Source organism: Symphodus melops (assembly GCF_947650265.1).
Source record: "Symphodus melops genome assembly, chromosome: 9".
NCBI classification, from domain to species: Eukaryota; Metazoa; Chordata; class Actinopteri; order Labriformes; family Labridae; genus Symphodus; species Symphodus melops.
The window spans coordinates 21,140,161-21,146,927 of NC_136699.1; positions in this window are offsets into that span (position 1 = coordinate 21,140,161).

The window sequence follows — 6,767 nt, forward strand, 5'->3', positions numbered from 1 at the left end:
ACGCCACCTCTACCGTTTCTACAGACTGTCTGCACGCCGTCTCTACAGACTGTCTGCACGCCATCTCTACCGTCTCTACAGACTGTCTGCACGCCGTCCCTACCGTCTCTACAGACTGTCTGCGCGCCACCTCTACCGTTTCTACAGACTGTCTGCACGCCACTTCTACAGACTGTATGCACTCCACCTCTACCGTCTCTACAAACTGTCTGCACGCCACCTCTATGTCTCTACAGACTGTCTGCACGCCACCTCTACCTTCTTTACAGACTGTCTGCACGCCACCTGTACCGTCTCTACAGACTGTCTGTACGCCACCTCTACAGACTGTCTGCACGCCACCTCTACCCTCTCTACAGACTGTCTGCACGCCACCTCGACAGACTGTCTGCACGCCACTTCTACAGACTGTATGCACTCCACCTCTACCGTCTCTACAAACTGTCTGCACGCCACCTCTATGTCTCTACAGACTGTCTGCACGCCACCTCTACCGTCTTTACAGACTGTCTGCACGCCACCTGTACCGTCTCTACAGACTGTCTGCACACCACCTCTACGTCTGAGATGTATGCTTGCAAAAAAGACAGAGGACTAATGTGAATGTCTTCAGGTTGTCTACTTTAAAACAATTCCTCAACAGCAACAGCTACCATTAATAGTGGTAGTTCTAGATGCCCGGAGACATCTCTTAAAGCAGGGGAGAGTGTAATGGGTTGAAAATGCCATATCTGTAGTTCATAAGTGAACAGAAACCCCCCCCTATTTTTTTGTTTTTAATTGGAACTAATGTTAATAGATTGTGAAGGTCAGTTACACTTTTCCGCCAGTAGGTGGTGCTCTGATTCTGTTGTGGATCAACTGGAGAGATTATGCCTATACACTCTGCCCATGCGCAGTCCAGAAATAAACGCGTGAGGCATGAGGAAGACGCTAACTTTGTCCTCTCTCTGTTGATTCACAGCCATAGTACACATAAAGTTACACAGTGTTTCCTGGCCTGTGCAACCCTTGCTGCCGGTCCAGATTATCCCTAGGTCTGGTGCCGGTAACACTCGGTAAACCTGGAGGTGACAATGTCATTGAAGAGTACAACTCACGAAATTCGCTGAACCACCGCACCCGGCCACAGCTTGTCAACATATTGGCTAGCCATATGACTGAGAATCATGGGTAAGCGTTTCTTAAATACATTGTTCATTTTAAACCATTTCAGACTGAAAGGCTTTATATTAAGAAATAATGTAATGAATTTTCAAAATGCATGGCATTGAATTAACATAGCTGGGACATAGCATACAGTCATTAGTGGGGCACTTGAATTGTCTTTTTGTAGTATAAGAGTATGGTCTTGACCTGTTCTGTATGAGAAGTATTATAAGATAACTTCTGTTGGGTTTTGGTGCTCTATAAATAAAACTGACTTGAAATTAATTATTGTCTTTGCTCTAAAGGAGGATGCCTTCCCGTAAGCACAAGGAGAAATATGCCCTGGGAATTATTGCACTCTTTCCTTCGCTGAAGGATCCTTTTTCTCCAAAGGGCTATGTAAGTTTAAAAAACGCATTACTTCCTGAAAACACCAGATTTACAGACTACAGCTTTGGAATTTTAGTTAACATGATTGATGCACCATAGTTACATACTTAAACAGTGGTGAAATTTCAATATTTTTGCATTTATTCCAAGTTCTTGATACTGACCTCAAATGCCACACCTTAGTACCACTAAATTGAAACTGTGGAGTATGCTACAAAGTTCACCTTGGACATGAATATGCAAAATACAATCACATAAATGAAAAATGTTCGTAGTGGCAATCAGAATGAATTGGGTTAATAGGATATTACACATGAATTGGAGAATTGCAAAAAATATTACTTAAGTAACTGTCCTTTATTTTCACAGGGCAGTAACTGCACGTTCTGTAAGATCAATGAGTAATAGACCTTTGTAATGACTTTTTAAAAATAAAAACTTTTAACAGGAGCATCTCTATGATGGGGAAAAAGGCACTGGATATTTAGCATGGCGCCTCAAGACCATATCCAGGAAGACAGAAAAACGGCCAGCCAAGGCAGCCACAGTGGCTCAAGCACCAGGACCAAAGCGCCGGAGATTAGCAGCCACATTGCCTGAGCAGCTTGATGGAGATGCCTGCAGGGATGCTATTTCATTTCTTGTTCACTCTCCCGATGAAGCAAGTGTGTTTCAGAAGATGAAGATGACCTTGCAGCATCGCCAGGACCTAGTGCACGATCCGCAGAGAACCACAGATGTCTTTAAAGCATTCACACGATTTTTGGATGTCAAAGGACTGGTGAGTTGTTCTCCATTGTTTTGTTTGGTTGCATGTAAGCAATGAACAATACACTGACCATTGGTTTGATGTATTTGCATGTGTGTATGATCAACAGCTGAGTCAAGACTTCCTGCTCTTCTGTTTGGAGCTGAAATAGCCTCCAAGATGCTTGAGAAGTGGGACACAGCATTCAGGCCCAAAGTTATCAAAGAGGCCAAACACCTGACTCAGTCAACTGAGCTGTGCCGACTTTCAGAAGTCGCTGCTGAGAAACTCGCAGAGAACGATGACACCAGTAAGCGACATGACATGCTTGCTTTATATTCCAAACAGTTAGTGCTATTTACTTTGATAGATAAATAGCATAGGGAGATACTAATGATGTGTTTTGCTCCATTTTCTTCCTGATAGACTGGGACATGGCTTCTCTGCTGCTCCTTCTCCATCTCTTGCCACCCACAGCTGGACGGAAGAGAGCCAAGATAAGTTCCAGTGATGCAGTGGAGAAAAATGGTACACTTTCACAAGGTATGTACGTATCTCAATTAGAAAAAACCTGCAAAGGCATGTGATTCCCCTGTCTGCACGCCACCTCTACCGTCTCTACAGACTGTCTGCACGCCTTTGTATTGTAATCTTTGTATTCAGATTTTAGATGATTTAATATAACTGGATAAAATGTTACTTTCATAGTCTGAACATGAAGCATATCTGCTCTATATGTCATGCCTTCTCACCTGTGCGCCGACGTGAGTGGCCGCACATTCAGTAGCTCCGTCCCTGTCGTACTTGTCTGATATGTTATTCGTTTGTTGTGGCTCTGTGCCAACTTCTACGTTTATAGTTTTTATAGTACTATACTATATAGTTTTTATAGTACACCTTCAGTGTATAACTTTATGTATCCTATGGATACTTTTTCGTGTTTTCGTGGAAATAGCAGCGGAAAACTTTCCTATTCAAGGGAAACGCTGCTCTCGCTCCGGTCAGCGGGACAAGCCGGCATCGTTCACCCGATACCAGAGGAGCTGAGGCGGCGGTATAGAGGCTGTAGAGCCGGGGCCCTGGTAAGGGCTAAGCTCGCGGCTAAGCGATGGAGGTACAAGCCCTCGGTTCCGGTGATAGTTATGGGGAACGTAAACTGTCTAACAAACAAGACAGACGAGCTGGCTGTTCTCGTGAGGAACAACCGGACATTTAGAGAGTGCAGTTTAATGTGCCTCACAGAAACCTGGCTGACTCAAAACACCCCAGACGCTAACGTGGATCTACCGGGCTTCACTACAGTGAGAGCGGACAGAGACATGAAACGCAGCGGCAAACGGAAAGGAGGAGGACTCGCGCTGTTTATTAACAACAGATGGTGCCACCATGGACATATTACTGTGAAGGAGGCAACGTGCAGCAAAGACATCGAGCTGCTGGCGGTGGGTCTCCGTCCTTACTACATGCCGAGGGAATTCTCTCACGCGATCGTGCTCTGTGTCTACGTTCCTCCCCGGGCACACGCCGAAACTGCGTGTGACGTCATCCACGCGACCACCTCAAGATTACAAACGCTGCACCCGGATGCTTTCATCGCCATCTCAGGGGACTTTAACCATGTTACTTTGAACTCCACACTACCGGACTTTCACCAGTTTGTAAGCTGTCCCACCAGGAAGAACAGGACAATAGACCTCCTGTATGCAAACGTGAAGGACGCCTACACTGCCACCCCGTTACCACCTCTGGGTAAGTCCGACCACAACCTGGTCCTACTCAAGCCACAGTACAAAACTATGATCCAGAGACAACCGATAACCACACGCACCTTCAGAAAGTGGTCTCCCGAGGCAGAGGAGGCCCTCAGAGACTGTTTTGAGACCACTGACTGGAGTGCCCTACAAGAGACCCATGGTGATGACATTGAGGGGGTCACACACTGCACAACTGACTACATGAATTTCTGCATGGACGTTGTGGTTCCCACTAAAACTGTGCGCTGCTTCCCGAATAACAAGCCCTGGATCACCAGCGATGTCAAGGAGATCCTTAACAGGAAGAAAAGGGCATTCAAGGAGGGAGACCAGGCAGAGCTGAAGCGGGTGCAGGGGGAACTCAAGGTCAGACTCCGAGAGGCAAAGGAGGAGTACAGAAGGAAGGTAGAACAGAAGCTTCAGCAGAATAACATGAGAGAGGTCTGGGAGGGCATGAAGACCATCACAGGCTGCAAGAAGAAAAATAACAACGCAGAAGACGGGGACCCTGAGAGAGCAAACCAGCTCAACTTGTTTTTTAACAGGTTCGACAGCCCCGTCGCTGCAGCCAGTGCCTGTCCCCCCAGCACCCCTCTACACACCCCCTCCCCCCCTCCACACACCCCCTCCCCCCCTCTCACTCCTCCCCCCCCCCAGCACCCCTCCTCCCCCCCCCAGCACCCCTCTACACACCCCCTCCCCCCCTCTCACTCCCCCCAACACCTCCACCAGAACAGATACAACCTCCAGTGACAATCCATCCCCCCTCCCCCCCACCATCACCAGAGACCAGGTGAGCAAGGAGCTGAAGAGACTCCGCCCCAGGAAGGCAGCAGGCCCAGACAAGGTGTGTCCCAGGATGCTAAAGGCCTGCTCTGCTGAGCTGGGGGAGCCACTTCAGCACATCTTCAACATGAGCCTGCGGCTCGGGAAGGTTCCTGTGCTCTGGAAGACCTCGTGCCTCACCCCTGTCCCCAAGAAGAAGAACCCCAGTGAGCCAGGCGACTTCAGACCAATCGCTCTGACATCCCACGTTATGAAGACCTTCGAACGGCTGCTGCTCCAACACCTCAGACCCCAGGTCCAACACGCACAGGATCCCCTGCAGTTTGCATACCAGGCAAAGGTGGGCGTGGACGATGCCATCCTCTATCTTCTACACAGGGCTTACTCTCATCTGGACAAAGGGAGCAGCGTGATGAGAATCATGTTCTTTGATTTCTCAAGCGCTTTCGACACCATCCATCCCCTCCTACTGAGAGACAAGCTGACCGAGATGAGGGTGGACTCGCACCTGGTGAGGTGGATCACAGACTACCTCACAGAGAGACCACAGTACGTCAGACTGAAGGACTGCACATCTGACACTGTGGTCAGCAGCACCGGAGCACCACAGGGGACCGTGCTCTCCCCCGTCCTGTTCACCCTGTACACCTCGGACTTCCAGTATAACTCTGAGCTCTGCCACATGCAGAAATACTCGGACGACACTGCGATAGTTGCTTGTGTCAGGGATGGACAGGAGGAGGAGTACAGGAGCCTGATCGAGGACTTTGTGACGTGGTGCAGTGCCAACCATCTGCAGCTAAACACCTCCAAGACCAAGGAGATGGTGGTGGACTTCCGAAGGAAGAAACCACATCTTGAACCTGTTTCCATCGGCGGGGTCGACGTGGAGGTGGTCAGGACCTACGGGTACCTGGGGCTGCAGCTGGATGACAAGCTGGACTGGTCGCCTAACATGGACACTACCTGCAGGAAGGGACAGAGCCGTCTGTACTTCCTGAGAAGGCTGGGGTCCTTCAACATCTGCAAAAAGCTGCTGCAGATGTTCTACCAGTCTGTGGTGTCCAGCGTCCTCTTCTACGCCGTGGTGTGCTGGGGAGGAAGCTGCAAGAAGAGGGACGCAGCACGCCTGGACAGACTGGTGAGGAGGGCCGGCTCTGTGGTGGGCACAGAGCTGGACTCACTGGTGACAGTGGCAGAGAGGAGGTCTCTGGACAAAATGCTCTCCATCATGGACAACACACACCACCCTCTGCACAGCACCTTCACCGGGCAGAGGAGCATGTTCAGCGAAAGACTGCTGTCACAGTCGTGCTCCACGGACAGACTCAAGAACTCTTTTGTCCCCCTGGCAATAAGACTGTATAACACTTCACTGTCACGGCAGGGAAGAAGCGCACGGTGATCCCTGGAATCTTTTTTCACTTTTTTCTCATTCCTCATCTGCACTGCTGACCTCAGAGTCAGCCCCCAATTTGGACACTGTAATGCATATTGATAGTCACTTTACTGAGCACTGGTCACTTTAAAGATAATCACCCTAATCATGTCTGGTTTCATCCTACTGTTGTGTTATGCTACATCTGTAATGGCTGACATGATCACCCTAATTAGGTCAAGTTTCACTCTATTGTCTCCAACACTTAATGCTAATCTGCCCCTCAATAGTTGGGTACGTAAGATAATCACCCTAAGCACTCCTGGTTTCACCATATTGTCTAGGACACTTAATGCAAATCACTGCTCCTTTAAGTGGGTGAGCCAATTTACATTCCTGCATTGACTGTTTAATGACTGTTTAACGACTGTACTCACACCTCTGGCATAAGCTCAAACACCTCTGTACATGCACATGTAACTAGTTTCTAGAAGGTCAGCACTTTGTTTCTAAGGCTCTTTAACTGTTTACAGGTCTCTTTTAATCAGCACATGTTTTTCTC